Source organism: Oncorhynchus nerka, linkage group LG27, assembly GCF_034236695.1.
Source record: "Oncorhynchus nerka isolate Pitt River linkage group LG27, Oner_Uvic_2.0, whole genome shotgun sequence".
In the NCBI taxonomy this organism is placed as follows: Eukaryota; Metazoa; Chordata; class Actinopteri; order Salmoniformes; family Salmonidae; genus Oncorhynchus; species Oncorhynchus nerka.
The window spans coordinates 19076226-19092713 of NC_088422.1; the positions used below are offsets into that span (position 1 = coordinate 19076226).

At 39.5% G+C, this 16488-nt stretch overlaps 1 long non-coding RNA gene across 3 annotated transcripts in view; it reads right to left on the minus strand.

Moving 5' to 3' along the window:
* Nucleotides 1-2719: 2719 nt before the first annotated feature.
* The window catches only part of LOC115111303 (uncharacterized), a 76096-nt gene continuing 62327 nt past the window's right edge, over nucleotides 2720-16488 (minus strand). For all 3 annotated transcript variants that reach the window (XR_003860790.2, XR_003860791.2, XR_003860789.2), the window contains exons 3-4: nucleotides 16360-16446; nucleotides 2720-3229 (exon numbers count right to left, since the gene is read on the minus strand). This is a non-coding gene — a long non-coding RNA (uncharacterized LOC115111303). The remainder of the gene's footprint in view (nucleotides 3230-16359; nucleotides 16447-16488) is intronic.

Here is a 16488-nt window from a genome sequence, read left to right on the forward strand (position 1 = left end):
ATGTTCTTCCACACTGATCTCAACAAACCATTTCTCTATGGTCCTTGTTTTGTGCACGGGGGCATTGTTATGCTGAAACAGGAAAGGGCCGTCACCAACCTGTTTCCACAAAGTTGGAAGCACAGAAGTGTTTAGAATGTAATTGTATGCTGCAGCATTAAGATTTCCCTTCCCTGGAACTAAGGGTCCTAGCCCCAACCATGACAAACAGCCCCAGACCATTATTCCTCCTCCACCAAACTATAAAGTTGGCAATATGCATTCGGGGCAGGTAGCGTTCTCCTGGCATCCACCAAACCCATATTTGTCCGTCAGACTGCCAGATGGGCTGTATCACCGCCTGGTACGGCAACTGCTCCGCCCTCAACCGTAAGGCTCTCCAGAGGGTAGTGAGGTCTGCACAACGCATCACCGGGGGCAAACTACCTGCCCTCCAGGACACCTACACCACCCGATGTTACAGGAAGGCCATAAAGATCATCAAGGACATCAACCACCCGAACCACTGCCTGTTCACCCCGCTATCATCCAGAAGGCGAGGTCAGTACAGGTGCATCAAAGCTGGGACCGAGAGACTGAAAAACAGCTTCTATCTCAAGGCCATCAGACTGTTAAACAGCCACCACTAACATTGAGTGGCTGCTGCCAACACACTGTCATTGACACTGACCCAACTCCAGCCACTTTAATAATGGGAATTGATGGGAAATGATGTAAATATATCACTAGCCACTTTAAACAATGCTACCTTATATAATGTTACTTACCCTACATTATTCATCTCATATGCATACGTATATACTGTACTCTACATCATCGACTGCATCCTTATGTAATACATGTATCACTAGCCACTTTAACTATGCCACTTTGTTTACTTTGTCTACATACTCATCTCATATGTATATACTGTACTCGATACCATCTACTGTATGCTGCTCTGTACCATCACTCATTCATATATCCTTATGTACATATTCCTTATCCCCTTACACTGTGTATAAGACAGTAGTTTTGGAATTGTTAGTTAGATTACTTGTTGGTTATCACTGCATTGTCGGAACTAGAAGCACAAGCATTTCACTACACTCGCATTAACATCTGCTAACCATGTGTATGCGACAAATAACATTTGATTTGATTTGATTTGATGGTGAAACATGATTCATCACTCCAGAGAACCCGTAACCACTGAGTCCAATGGCGACAAGCTTTACAACACTCCAGTCGACGCTTGGCATTGTGCATGGTGATCGTAGGCTTGTGTGCGGCTGCTCGGCCATGGAAACCCATTTCATGAAGCTCCCGACTAACAGTTCTTATGCTGACATTGCTTCCAGAGGCAGTTTGGAACTCGGTAGAGAGTGCATCTAACCCTACACACACAAAGAAACAGACTATATAGAATAAGCATCTGAACAAACATAACCCCCACAATCTTTAAGATCCTGAGCTGAGAAGAGTGTTTAAAAACAGAGTGTGACACTAGCTTGCAGGGCATCCTATGTCTTTTCACAGAACCAGTGAAAGATGAAACAAATGATATTGGAAAAACTCAGATTCCTCACTCACCTGTCATGCTCTTACAATCACACCAACTGCACTTTATGTCAATACTGAAGGTGTTCCAGTGTTCAGGGTATAACACAAAGATCCCATGTCTCCCCTATTAAGTGCATCTGACCACTCCAGGTGTGTATGCGTATTTCTGTGTGTGTGCGTGCATGTGTGTATGTGTGTGACGATAGCTTATGCCAGGTCCCCTTTAGCGGGGTTAGCGTGGTTAGTACACACTATTGTGTGTGCATAAATGTGTGTGTGTGTGTGTAAGGAAAAGATCGAGGCCATCTTTCATCTTCTACAGCGTCCAGGCACTCTACACGATATGATGATACAGGCCCAATTAAGGGATAGTGCTGTGTGAAAAATGTGATGACAGGGTGAATGGAAGACTAGACTCTGATCTGACATCTGAGAAAGAGTGAAAAGAGGGGAAGGAGGGAGAAAGAGAGGAAGGGTTGGTAAGGGAAATGAACATGGGGGAGAGGGTGAGGGAGGGAGGGGGGGAGGGAGGGAGGGAGGGAGGGAGACAGAGGGAAGAGAGAAAAGTGAGAAGAGAAACATTTTGTCAGGAGAAGAAGTGAGACAGGCCAGTAACAGAGGAAGTGGGGGTTGGGAGACAGGTGAGGAGAGATATTATTTGTCAGGAGAAGGAAAGAGACAGGCAGGTAACAGAGGAAGTGGGAATGAAAACGTTGAACCTTCTTCACGTAGAACAAAACAACAAAATTAAGGCAAACATTGTGACAGAGAAGGGAAAAAGTAGAAGATGCATTCTGCTAGCAAACACAAACGCAAAATGTGTAGAAGGCTACACAGCTTGCCCTGGTTGTCATGGTGCTTCAGGTAGTAAGCATAGCTAGTATCTTTTCCATTTTAGATTTTACAGTTGTATCTAATTTGACATAATATGGTAACACATTTACAAGGTAAATGTAACATGTATGTAGTTTATTTGTACTGTATGCAAACTGTATGTTTCATTCTCACCAATGTCAGGGTCAATCAGGAACTGCTACAGCCATGTCAGCCATGTTGTTTTATTTTGATCAGCACCCATTCCACATTGATCCCACAGAGGATCTAGTCATGTCAAAGGTATATACAGTCGGCCTACTGTAGACATACTGTAAAAAACTCAGAAACAAGATATTCTTGAATATATTTTATTCTGTTCATTGAGAAAATAAAGTGATTTGAGAAAGTACAAAAATATTCCCTTTGATGTTTACTTTTTCTATAAATTCAGTCAATGTCAGATAAAGACAATGTGTCAATGTTCCCTTCAGATGTTATGCTGTATTCTAAGGCCTGGTTCATTCCAAATCCAATACACCAATACAGACTTTTACAATTCAGAATAAATAATGTTGTACTTCTACATCCTAATGAGTAGACATATGGTAAACAGTTTTACAACTTACAGATTTAAATCACAATGATACAAAAAACTGACTTGATTCAAAGGATGTTAGTGTGTATTTGGTGGTTTCTGTGTATCTAGAACAGATGTATGCATGCTGATTATAAATAGTAGAGTTCTGTATCTGTCTTCTCAGCGTACTGTATCTTGATGGTTGTGCATGTTGATGTTCAGGTGGTGATCGAAGCCCATGTCTCGAGCCCCACTATAGACAACAGGTAAGGGTCACGCAGATAGATGCTCCATCTGGAAGAGACAAGCAGAGACTATTAGTTAAACAATATCATCTTTGTCCAAATGATGATGCTGTACATGTTCAACTATTGTGTCTTGGGTGAACTTGGAACTTTGAACTTGGAGGGGCATTGTTGTCACACCCAAGGCTATGAATTTCCTTTCCCTTTGTTCTCTAGCAGTCAGCTTGTGTGTATTATACAATACAGTTTATATTGTGTTTCAAACCGACTGTTACAAAACAGTTTATATTGTGTTTTAAACCGACTGTTACAAAACAGTTTATATTATGTTTCAAACCGACTGTTATAATACAGTTTATATTGTGTTTCAAACCGACTGTTACAAAACAGTTTATATTGTGTTTCAAACCGACTGTTACAAAACAGTTTATATTATGTTTCAAACCGACTGTTATAATACAGTTTATATTGTGTTTCAAACCGACTGTTATAATACAGTTTACAGCGGTGTGGACTCAAGTCACAAATATGATGACTTGCAACTCGACTTTGACTTTAACACCAATGACTCGTGACTTAACTTGGACTTCTACACCTGCATTGCTTGCTGTCTGGGGTTTTAGGCTGGGTTTCTGTACAGCACTTTGAGATATCAGCTGATGTACGAAGGGCTATATAAATACATTTGATTTGATTTGATTTTGACTTGAGCCTTTTGACTCAACCTGACTTGATACCCTCCCTAAGCCCAAATATTAAAAACAATGTTTTTTTTAAAAGTGTGCAGCGCATTAACTCTTCATTTACAGTTTACAGATTACAGTTTGAATCAGACAGCAGCCAATCAAATTGTGCCAGCTGAGAAAAAGTTGTGAGTGGCAGTGCAGAGGAACGTCGGTGGATGAATTCAGATGGAGCCCTTGGAAAAATGATACCCAAATATATTATTTTCGGCTATGAAGACGATGCCATATCAACAAAAAACGGATTGCAACTTGCAAAACATGCGGAAAGAAAATTACAGACGGAGGCGCAACAATTTACAACTTTGTTCGACATTTGAAGCTGCACAAAGAACGGTATGTCATGGCTGATATAGCAGACAGCTATAAAATGTATAACTTTGCTAGTAGCATGTAGACTAACGTAATGTTAAATCAATGAGCCTCCACACAGTCAGTCAGTGGGGGAATGTGATCATTGCAGCCAAGATTGAGCTACAACTGGCCAAGCAGTTGGTAGCCTAAATCCTGAGAGAGAGAGAGAGAGAGAGAGAGAGAGAGAGAGAGAGAGAGAGAGAGAGAGTGTGTGTGTGTGTGTGTGTGTGTAAGGTTGGGCAATTGTGTACAAGCCTAGATCGCCCGATTGCGCCCCATAGCGATCCTCGATAGTCGATCACTATTGGGGGGGGGGGGGGGGGGGGGGGGTCTTTCTCAAGGCTACCCATGTATTTCCATGGAAATATCAAGTTTATTTGGAAAGTAATAAATATGTAGATATTATTAAAAGCATTCATGATTTGCGTTAATGTAATATACTAACTATTACTCTTGTTAAAAATATGAAATGGAATTACATTTGGATAAGAGCACATTATGACTTGTTTAGGACTCAAAACTCAAAGTTTAGGACTTGAGACTTGACTTGATACTTGTCGGTCTTGATATTATGTTTCAAACCTACTGTTACAATACAGTGTATATTGTGTTTCAAAACGACTGTTACAATACAGTTTATATTGTGTTTCAAAACGACTGATACAATACAGTTTATATTGTGTTTCAAACCTACTGTTACAATACAGTTTATATTGTGTTTCAAAACGACTGTTACAATACAGTTTATATTGTGTTTCAAAACGACTGTTACAATACAGTTTATATTGTGTTTCAAAACGACTGTTACAATACAGTTTATATTGTGTTTCAAAACGACTGTTACAATACAGTTTATATTGTGTTTCAAAACAACTGTTACAATACAGTTTATATTGTGTTTCAAACCGACTGCTACAATACAGTTATATTGTATTTCAAACAGACTGTTACAATACAGTATAGATTATGTTTCATCTGACTGTTACAATAGAGTTTATATTGTGTTTCATCTGACTGTTACAATACAGTTTATATTGTGTTTCAAAACGACTGTTACAATACAGTTTATATTGTGTTTCAAAACGACTGTTACAATACAGTTTATATTGTGTTTCAAAACGACTGTTACAATACAGTTTATATTGTGTTTCAAAACGACTGTTACAATACAGTTTATATTGTGTTTCAAAACGACTGTTACAATACAGTTTATATTGTGTTTCAAAACGACTGTTACAATACAGTTTATATTGTGTTTCAAACCGACTGCTACAATACAGTTATATTGTATTTCAAACAGACTGTTACAATACAGTATAGATTATGTTTCATCTGACTGTTACAATAGAGTTTATATTGTGTTTCATCTGACTGTTACAATACAGTTTATATTGTGTTTCAAAACGACTGTTACAATACAGTTTATATTGTGTTTCAAAACGACTGTTACAATACAGTTTATATTGTGTTTCAAAACGACTGTTACAATACAGTTTATATTGTGTTTCAAAACGACTGTTACAATACAGTTTATATTGTGTTTCAAAACGACTGTTACAATACAGTTTATATTGTGTTTCAAAACGACTGTTACAATACAGTTTATATTGTGTTTCAAACCGACTGCTACAATACAGTTATATTGTATTTCAAACAGACTGTTACAATACAGTATAGATTATGTTTCATCTGACTGTTACAATACAGTTTATATTGTGTTTCATCTGACTGTTACAATACAGTATATATTATGTTTCAAAACGACTGTTACAATACAGTTTATATTGTGTTTCAAACCGACTATTACAGTACAGTTCATATTGTATTTCAAACCGACTGTTACAATACAGTTTATATTGTGTTTCATCTGACTGTTACAATACAGTTTATATTATGTTTCAAACCGACTGTTACAATTCAGTTTATATTGTGTTTCAAACCGACTGTTACAATTCAGTTTATATTGTGTTTCATCTAATTGTTACAATACAGTTTATATTATGTTTCAAACCGACTGTTACAATACAGTTCATGTTATGTTTCAAACCGACTGCTACGTTACAATACAGTTTAAATTGTGTTTCAAAATGACTATTACAGTACAGTTTATATTATGTTTCATCCAACTATTACAATACAGTTTAAATTGTGTTTGAAAATGACTATTACAGTACCGTTTATATTATGTTTCATCCAACTATTACAATACAGTTTAAATTGTGTTTGAAAATGACTGTTACAATTCAGTTTATATTGTGTTTCAAAATGACTATTACAGTACAGTTTATATTATGTTTCATCCAACTATTACAATACAGTTTAAATTGTGTTTGAAAATGACTATTACAGTACCGTTTATATTATGTTTCATCCAACTATTACAATACAGTTTAAATTGTGTTTGAAAATGACTGTTACAATTCAGTTTATATTGTGTTTCAAACCGACTGTTACAATTCAGTTTATATTGTGTTTCAAACCGACTGTTACAATTCAGTTTATATTATGTTTTCAAATAACTGTTGCAATACAGTTTATATTGTGTTTGAAAATGACTGTTACAATTCAGTTTATATTATGTTTCAAACCGACTGTTACAATTCAGTTTATATTATGTTTCAAACCGACTGTTACAATTCAGTTTATATTGTGTTTCAAACCGACTGTTACAATTCAGTTTATATTATGTTTCAAACCGACTGTTACAATACAGTTTATATTGTGTTTCAAACCGACTGTTACAATACAGTTTATATTGTGTTTCAAACCGACTGTTACAATACAGTTTATATTGTGTTTCAAACCGACTGTTACAATACAGTTTATATTGTGTTTCAAACCGACTGTTACAATACAGTTTATATTGTGTTTTCAAATAACTGTTGCAATACAATTCATATTATGTTTCAAAATGACTGTTACAATACAGTTTATATTGTGTCAGTTCAAATGTTTCAAAATGACTGTTGTTACAATACAGTTATATTGTGTTTCATACCGACTGATACAATACAGTTTATATTTTGATTAGAACCGACTGTTACAATGCAGTTTATATTGTGTTTCATCTGATTGTTACAATTCAGTTTATATTGTGTTTCAAACCGACTGTTACAATTCAGTTTATATTGTGTTTCATCCGACTGTTACAATACAGTTTATATTATGTTTCAAACCGGCTGTTACAATACAGTTCATGTTATGTTTCAAACCGACTGCTACGTTACAATACAGTTTAAATTGTGTTTCAAAATGACTATTACAGTACAGTTTATATTGTGTTTCAAACCGACTGTTACAATACAGTTCATGTTATGTTTCAAACCGACTGCTACGTTACAATACAGTTTAAATTGTGTTTCAAAATGACTATTACAGTACAGTTTATATTGTGTTTCAAACCGACTGTTACAATACAGTTTATGTTGTGTTTCATCCGACTGTTACAATACAGTTTATATTATGTTTTCAAATAACTGTTGCAATACAGTTCATATTATGTTTCAAAATGACTGTTACAATACAGTTTATATTGTGTCTCAAACCGACTGTTGTTACAATACAGTTATATTGTGTTTCATACCGACTGATACAATACAGTTTATATTTTGATTAGAACCGACTTTTACAATGCAGTTTATATTGTGTCTCAAACCGCCTGTTGTTACAATACAGTTTATATTATGTATCAAACCGACTGTTACAATATAGTTTATATTTAGATTAAAACCGATTGTTGTTACAATACAGTTTATATTGTGTTTCATACCGACTGATACAATACAGTTTATATTTTGATTAAAACCGACTGTTACAATACAGTTTATATTATGTATCAAACCGACTGTTACAATACAGTTTAAATTGTGTTTCATCCAACTGTAACAATACCGTTTACATTGTGTTTCAAACCGACTGTTCAACCAAATATAATTTTCAAACAGCACAACAAACACATAAAGCTACTGTCAAAAACATGGTACTTTTCTATACATTATGCATACATTTCACTACATACAAACTCCAGGCTTGCAGATCAAAAGAGGGCTCTGAGTTCTAAGTTCCCAATGTACTCGACAGCAACAAAGGGCCACAACAATGCCCCCTGACATGAGTCCCCGTCATATCACACTGAGCTTTCCACGCATTGTTCCCCTCACCTTCTCACATGTATTGTCTTACATTTTATCCTTAGAAGCCTATAAGACAGCCAGGTTTTGTGCTCTGGACACTAGGCCTGGGAGAGTCTATGTGTTACAGCCACTTATTATTCTCTCATAGGGTGATGATGAGGTGATGGAGCTGGGTAACGCCTTATTTGATCCCGCTTACACCCAGCCCAACCTGGGTTCAGATCGCTCGTACAACCCCCCAACATCACCACCCTCTTACCCGACAATCCCTTTCTCCCACAAGGTATTATGCTATCACGTTTCCTGAAACTATAGAGGCTGCTGACAAGCATCGGAGACTCTGTTAGCTTTGTGGGGCCATAGATGAAAGTATGTACCATGTTGCTATAGCAGCTGAGGCTACTGGAGGTTCAACAGAGATACAACTGAATATTGTGTTTTCTATATATATATTTTTTTAATTGAACCTTTATTTAACTAGGCAAGTCAGTTAACAACATTTTGCAGTAGCTTGGTGGTAGTTGAAGTAAATTCAAATCTTGGTAGTGTTTTCAGTAGTTAAGTCTTTACTGAAGACTCATCTCTTCAGTAGTCTGACCCAGGGGTGTGAAGGTGTCTCTGCCTAGCCAGCTCCCCTCTCCACTGGTATTCTCTGCCTCTGACCCTATTACCGGGGCTGAGTTGAGGGAGAGGTTCTTGTTTCCCCACGATATGTGTCAATGGCTTGCTCCCGCATCATGTATTGCCAGGCCTTTTTTTGCTATACTTGACTTGAGTGGGTTGACACGTTATCTTCCTGTTCGTTCTTGCGCCCCCTCAGGATTGTGTGGTGGGGAAGATCTTCGTTGTCTCAGGGTAGTAAGTTGGTGTCTGTTGATATCCCTCTGGTGTGGGGGCTGTGCTTTGACAAAGTGGGTGGGGCCTGGTTGGCCCTGTCCAGGCCGGATAGTTGACTGACCAGACAGGAGTAGTCGGACAGCCGGCGAGATAGGACCTAGATCTAAACAATTTATTATCTAGTAGGCTTTGATTAAATTTCCAATATCCTCGCCCACGTGGAAATTCTGTAACAGTAATATATATGCCAATTATGTGATGATCTGACCGCATTCTGTCCCCTATCAACACTTTTTCAACTTTTGGTGCTAGAGATAATGGCATAAGAAAGTAGTCAAGACGACTAGCTTGATTAAGCCTCCGCCATGTATATCTCACTAGGTCAGGGTATTTAAGTCTCCATATATCCACTAATTCCAATATATCCATGACATTCATGATTTCCTTAAGTGCCCGAGGGTGATAGTTTGTAGTGTGATTTCCTTTCCGGTCCATAGAGGTATTTAAGACCGTATTAAAATCTCCCACCATAATAATAGAGTCAGGGTTGCTTGTAGAGTTGATAAATTCTTATAAATATTTTCATAATTCGAACCGTATAGGTTAATAAGCCATATCTGTTTATTGTCCAATAACATATTTAAAATAATCCACCTACCTTGATAATCTGTTTGGACAATTTGTACATTTGGATTAAAATTACTGTTAATTAAAACCATCACCCATTTTGAATTTCTTTGCCCATGGGAGAAATATATATATATATTTTGCTGTTGAATGGGTTTCCTGTAAACAATATATATTATATTCCTTCTCTTTTAGCCAGGTAAATACTAATCGTCTTTTCTTATTATCTGCTAGGCCATTACAATTGTAACTGGCTATACTTATTTCACCACTTACCATAATGAGACACAACTTTCAATTCTATTTATCAAAATATATGGTTGTAAACGTACCATTAAAAAGTAACATGATGATTGAGTGTCTATATAACTGTACCATGATATTTGCATTGCTACTAAGTAAACCTCCAATTGGTCCCCACCATTCCACCCGCTAAAAGCCCTCCTCATCCCAAGTTGGGTTGTCATCCCAATGCCCGGCAAACCACCTCCGATCCCCCGCATCCCATAGCCCTGAACAGACTGGGATCCATCCTTCGAAAAGAGCACACAGTGCCATTTACCGAATTGAAGTAGATCAACTGCCAAATGCATTTCCATTGCCCTCACCTCGATTTGTATTATACATAGCTGTGCATCATCCTCTATTGTCCCTAACATCTTTTACTCCTTCGCAACAGTTGTGGGATACACACATACACCCACCCACACACACTCAACCCTTTCCCCTCACACAACCATAAACTCACATTCTCAACAGCTGCACCATCCCAGAGCCCAACTCAAGAAAGGTCCTGATTTACAAATGCACTTACTGTTGCAGCTGCATGAGAAGGCCTGCAAGACTGCGCAAAAAAATGAGAAATTGAGAGATTTTATGAACCATTGTCACATCCTAGATGATGGAGGTAAAATGTACACCTTTTCCCTGAAACACCCACAATATGGTCACCCGTATTGACCATATTCCCAAGCATCTCCATGCAGTCAGTCTTTTGATTTTGTGCCACCAGGGTCACAATAATATACAGGGTGCAGGATGCCTGTATCTTTGTAGTGACTGGGTGTATCCAAAGTGTAATTAATAACTTCACCATGCTCAAAGCTATCAATGTCTGTTTAAAAATACAGTGGGAGAACAAGTATTTGATACACTGCAGATTCTTCAGGTTTTCTTACTTACAAAGCATGTACATTTACATTTAAGTCATTTAGCAGACGCTCTTATCCAGAGCGACTTACAAATTGGTGCGTTCACCTTAAGACATCCAGTGGAACAGCCATTTTACAATAGTGCATCTAAATCTTATAAGGGGGGTGAGAAGGATTACTTTATCCTATCCTAGGTATTCATGTAGAGGTCTGTAATTTTTTTATCATAGGTATACTTCAACTGTGAGAGACGGAATCTAAAACAAAAATCCAGAAAATCCCATTGTATGATTTAAAAGTAACTAATTAGCATTTTATTGCATGACATAAGTATTTGATCACCTACCAACCAGTAAGAATTCCGGCTCTCACAGACCTGTTAGTTTTTCTTTAAGAATCCCTCCTGTTCTCCACTCATTACCTGTATTAACTGAACCTGTTTGAACTCGTTATCTGTATAAAAGACACCTGTCCACGCACTCAATCAAACATACTCCATACTCTCCACAATGGCCAAGACCAGAGAGCTGCGTAAGGACATCAGGGATAAAATTGTAGACCTGCACAAGGCTGGGATGGGCTACAGGACAATAGGCAAGCAGCTTGGTAAGAAGGCAACAACTGTTGGCGCAATTTTGAGAAAATGGAAGAAGTTCAAGATGACGGTCAATCACCCTCGGTCTGGGGCTCCATGCAAGATCTCACCTTGTGGGGCATCAATAATCATGAGGTAGGTGAGGTATCAGCCCAGAACTATACGGCAGGACCTGGTCAATGACCTGAAGAGAGCTGGGACCACAGTCTCAAAGAAAACCATTAGTAACACACTACGCCGTCATGGATTAAAATCCTGCAGCGCACGCAAGGTCCCCCTGCTCAAGCCAGCGCATGTCCAGGCCCATTTGAAGTTTGCCAATGACCACTGGATGATCCAGAGGAGGAATGGGAGAAGGTCATATGGTCTGATGAGACAAAAATAGAGCTTTTTGGTCTAAACTCCACTCGCCGTGTTTAGAGGAAGAAGAAGGATGAGTACAACCACAAGAACACCATCCCAACCGTGAAGCATGGAGGTGGAAACATCATTCTTTGGGGATGCTTTTCTGCAAAGGGGACAGGACGACTGCACCGTATTGAGGGGAGGATGGATGGGGCCATGAATCACGACATCTTGGCCAACCAGCTCCTTCCCTCAGTAAGAGCATTGAAGATGGGTCGTGGCTGGGTCTTCCAGCATGACAACGACCCAAAACACACAGCCAGGGCAACTAAGGAGTGGCTCCGTAAGAAGCATCTCAAGGTCCTGGAGTGGCCTAGCCAGTCTCCAGACCTGAACCCAATAGAAATTCTTTGGAGGGAGCTGAACGTCCGTATTGCCCAGCGATAGCCCCGAAACCTGAAGGATCTGGAGATGGTCTGTATGGAGGAGTGGGCCAAAATCCCTGCTGAAGTGTGTGCAAACCTGGTCAAGAACTACAGGAAACGTATGATCTCTGTAATTGCAAACAAAGGTTTCTGTTCCAAATATTAAGTTCTGCTTTTCTGATGTATCAAATACTTATGTCATGCAATAAAATGCAAATTAATTACTGAAAAATCATACAATGTGTGTGGATGTTTTTACTCATCTACCAATAGGTCCCCTTCTTTGCGATGCTTTGGAAAACATCCCTGGTCTTTGTGGTTGAATATGTGTTTGATAATTCACTGCTCAATTTAGGTACTTTTCAAATAATTGTATGTGTGGGATACAGAGCTGAGGTAGTCATTCAACAATCATGTTAAACACTATTATTGCACACAGAGTCTATGCAACTACTGGAACTACACAAAAACTCAAATATACATGGTGAGGTAGGGCATAGCTAACTACTGGAACTACACAAAAACTAAAATATACAGTGGGGCAAAAAAGTATTTAGTCAGCCACCAATTGTGCAAGTTCTCCCACTTAAAAAGATGAGAGAGGCCTGTAATTTTCATCATAGGTACACTTCAACTATGACGGACAAAATGAGAAAACAAAATCCAGATAATCACATTGTAGGATTTTCAATTAATTTATTTGCAAATTATGGTGGAAAATAAGTATTTGGTCACCTACAAACAAGCAAGATTTCTGGCTCTCACAGACCTGTAACTTCTTCTTTAAGAGGCTCCTCTGTCCTCCACTCGTTACCTGTATTAATGGCACCTGTTTGAACTTGTTATCAGTATAAAAGACACCTGTCCACAACCTCAAACAGTCACACTCCAAACTCCACTATGGCCAAGACCAAAGAGCTATCAAAGGACACCAGAAACAAAATTGTAGATCTGCACCAGGCTGGGAAGGCTGAATCTGCAATAGGTAAGCAGCTTGGTTTGAAGAAATCAACTGTGGGAGCAATTATTAGGAAATGGAAGACATACAAGACCACTGATAATCTCCCTCGATCTGGGGCTCCACGCAAGATCTCACCCCGTGGGGTCAAAATGATCACAAGGGGGGACCTAGTGGGGGGACCTAGTGAATGACCTGCAGAGAGCTGGGACCAAAGTAACAAAGCCTACCATCAGTAACACACTACGCCGCCAGTGACACAAATCCTGCAGTGCCAGACGTGTCCCCCTGCTTAAGCCAGTACATGTCTATGCCCATCTGAAGTTTGCTAGAGGACAGTTGGATGATCCAGAAGAAGATTGGGAGAATGTCATATGGTCAGATGAAACCAAAATATAACTTTTTGGTAAAAACTCAACTCGTCGTGTTTGGAGGACAAAGAATGCTGAGTTGCATCCAAAGAACACCATACCTACTGTGAAGCATGGGGGTGGAAACATCATGCTTTGGGGCTGTTTTTCTACAAAAGGACCAGGACGACTGATCCGTGTAAAGGAAAGAATGAATGGGGCCATGTATCGTGAGATTTTGAGTGAAAACCTCCTTCCATCAGCAAGGGCATTGAAGATGAAACGTGGCTGGGTCTTTCAGCATGACAATGATCCCAAACACATCTTCCGGGCAACGAAGGAGTGGCTTCGTGAGAAGCATTTCAAGGTCCTGGAGTGGCCTAGCCAGTCTCCAGATCTCAACCCCATAGAAAATCTTTGGAGGGAGTTGAAAGTCCGTGTTTCCCAGCAACAGCCCCAAAACATCACTGCTCTAGAGGAGATCTGCATGGAGGAATGGGCCAAAATACCAGCAACAGTGTGTGAAAACATTGTGAAGACTTACAAAAAACGTTTGACCTCTGTCATTACCAAAAAAAAGGGTATATAACAAAGTATTGAGATAAACTTTTGTAATTGACCAAATACTTAATTTCCACCATAATTTGCTAATAAATTCATTAAAAATCCTCCTCTCATTTTGTCTGTCACAGTTGAGGTGTACCTATGATGAAAATTACAGGCCTCTCTCATCTTTTTAAGTGGGAGAACTTGCACAATTGGTGGCTGACTAAATACTTTTTTGCCCCACTGTATATGGTGAGGTAGGGTATAGCTAACTACTGGAACTACACAAAAACTAAAAACCCTCCCTCCCTATCTCCCTCCCTCCACCCCCCCCCCCCCCCTGCCTGGCTGTTTGTGGCTGATCTGAGTTGCCTCCCTACATCCTCCTACTCTATCATTATTCCAAAGGTGCTTCAACAATAGAAAGGACTCCTCATGATAGTAGTGATGATAATAGTGTGTGTGTGTGTGTGTGTGTGTGTGTGTGTGTGTGTGTGTGTGTGTGTGTGTGTGTGCGTGCGTGTATGTGTGTTTGTGTTTGTGTCTGTGTCTATATCCCTCCACATCTCTATCCCCCACTGAGTGACTGGGCGTTGTTGTTATCTATCTCAGAGTTCTCAGTTAACTTGGATGAGCGCTGTGGCTTTCTATGGTGGTACAGGTGAACTCAGTGACACAGCCAGATGGAGGGAGCAAAATGCTAGACCACACACACACACACACACACACACACACACACACACACACACACACACACACACACACACACACACACACACACACACACACAGACACAAACACAGACACAAACAAACACACACACACACGCAGACACGAACAAACACACACACAGCTTAGTTCATTTTCCTGGATTGAATCCATTTAAGCAGAATCTTTGCCCTCCAGAAGGATTTAAAGCAAGGTCCAGTAGATTACACAATATTTTGGCCAGATTTTGCAGTGTAAACCCGTACAGAATGTCAGTAGAACATGATACAATAATTTAATAAGAAATTAATAGCTGTTGGTCAAGCGGCTTTCCTTTACTCAAACCACTCAATCCTACAGTAACAGAATTTGAATACCATGCCCGACAGAAATAGATGACTACAGTGCTTTCCAGAACAATGGCATTTATGGGAAGAAATTGGAAATCTCAACATCTTGGATGTTTCCCCTGCTCCAAAAAACAAAACAAAATAAGATTCTATGTAAAGCTTGGATACACTCTGGAGATTGACACTGGCAGAAAGTGGGTCTACAGTTGCCCCAAGTCAGACTCTGGTGTAGATGAGTCCTCACCACCACCTACTCCCACAGGACTGCACTGTTCTCTATGGGGAAGGATCAACCACTGCTAGAGCAGAGACTGATGTTGAGCCACAGACAAGGGAACTGTATGAAGCCAATCCGATAATGACAGACAGAGGACATACACAGTCAGGAACATGAGCCACACACACACACACACACACACACACACACACACACACACACACACACACACACACACACACACACACACACACACACACACACACACACACACACACACACACACCACCTAGGGAGACACACCACCTAGGGCTATGAAAACCTTAAGGAGACATATACTTCTGCACCTGTCAGGTTGGATGGAAAAAGACATTATGAAAACGCACAACGAAAGGTTTTCCACCAGAGGAGGCTCTATGATTTTTATGCTTGAAACATTGCATTGCGTGCATGTGCATTATCTCCTTCAATGTCTACGAGTCAGAGCAGTAAATAATGTATAGCCTCCTTCACTGTGAAAAAGTATTTTACCTCAGGGACCATCCTAGGTTTACCTGTATACATGGCCTTTCAGTGTCTTCAGAGAAATGGATAGCACCACAGAATGTGGGTCAGACCATTTCATTTGCACAGCGTTTCTCTTTGTCTCATTCAATCAATGTTTGACAGATGCAATGTCACTCATAATGTCTTAGGGACATCTGGGGCCAACATTTTTTTCAGACTATGAATTGGTTGAGGTAACGATTCTTTGATCCATGATGAGAGGTTCTTGAGATATTGCCCAGCTAACGAGAACACGAAAACACCCCAATGGGAAATGACAGATCTCTTGTTCACCTCTGTGATCTGTGGGTGATCCTTAACACATGGACACAGCCGTTATCCTGGTACTCTCTGTCCGGCTCCCGATGACTCCTCTCTCACCTGAAACAGAATAACACAATGGGACGTTAGAAGTGTTTCATG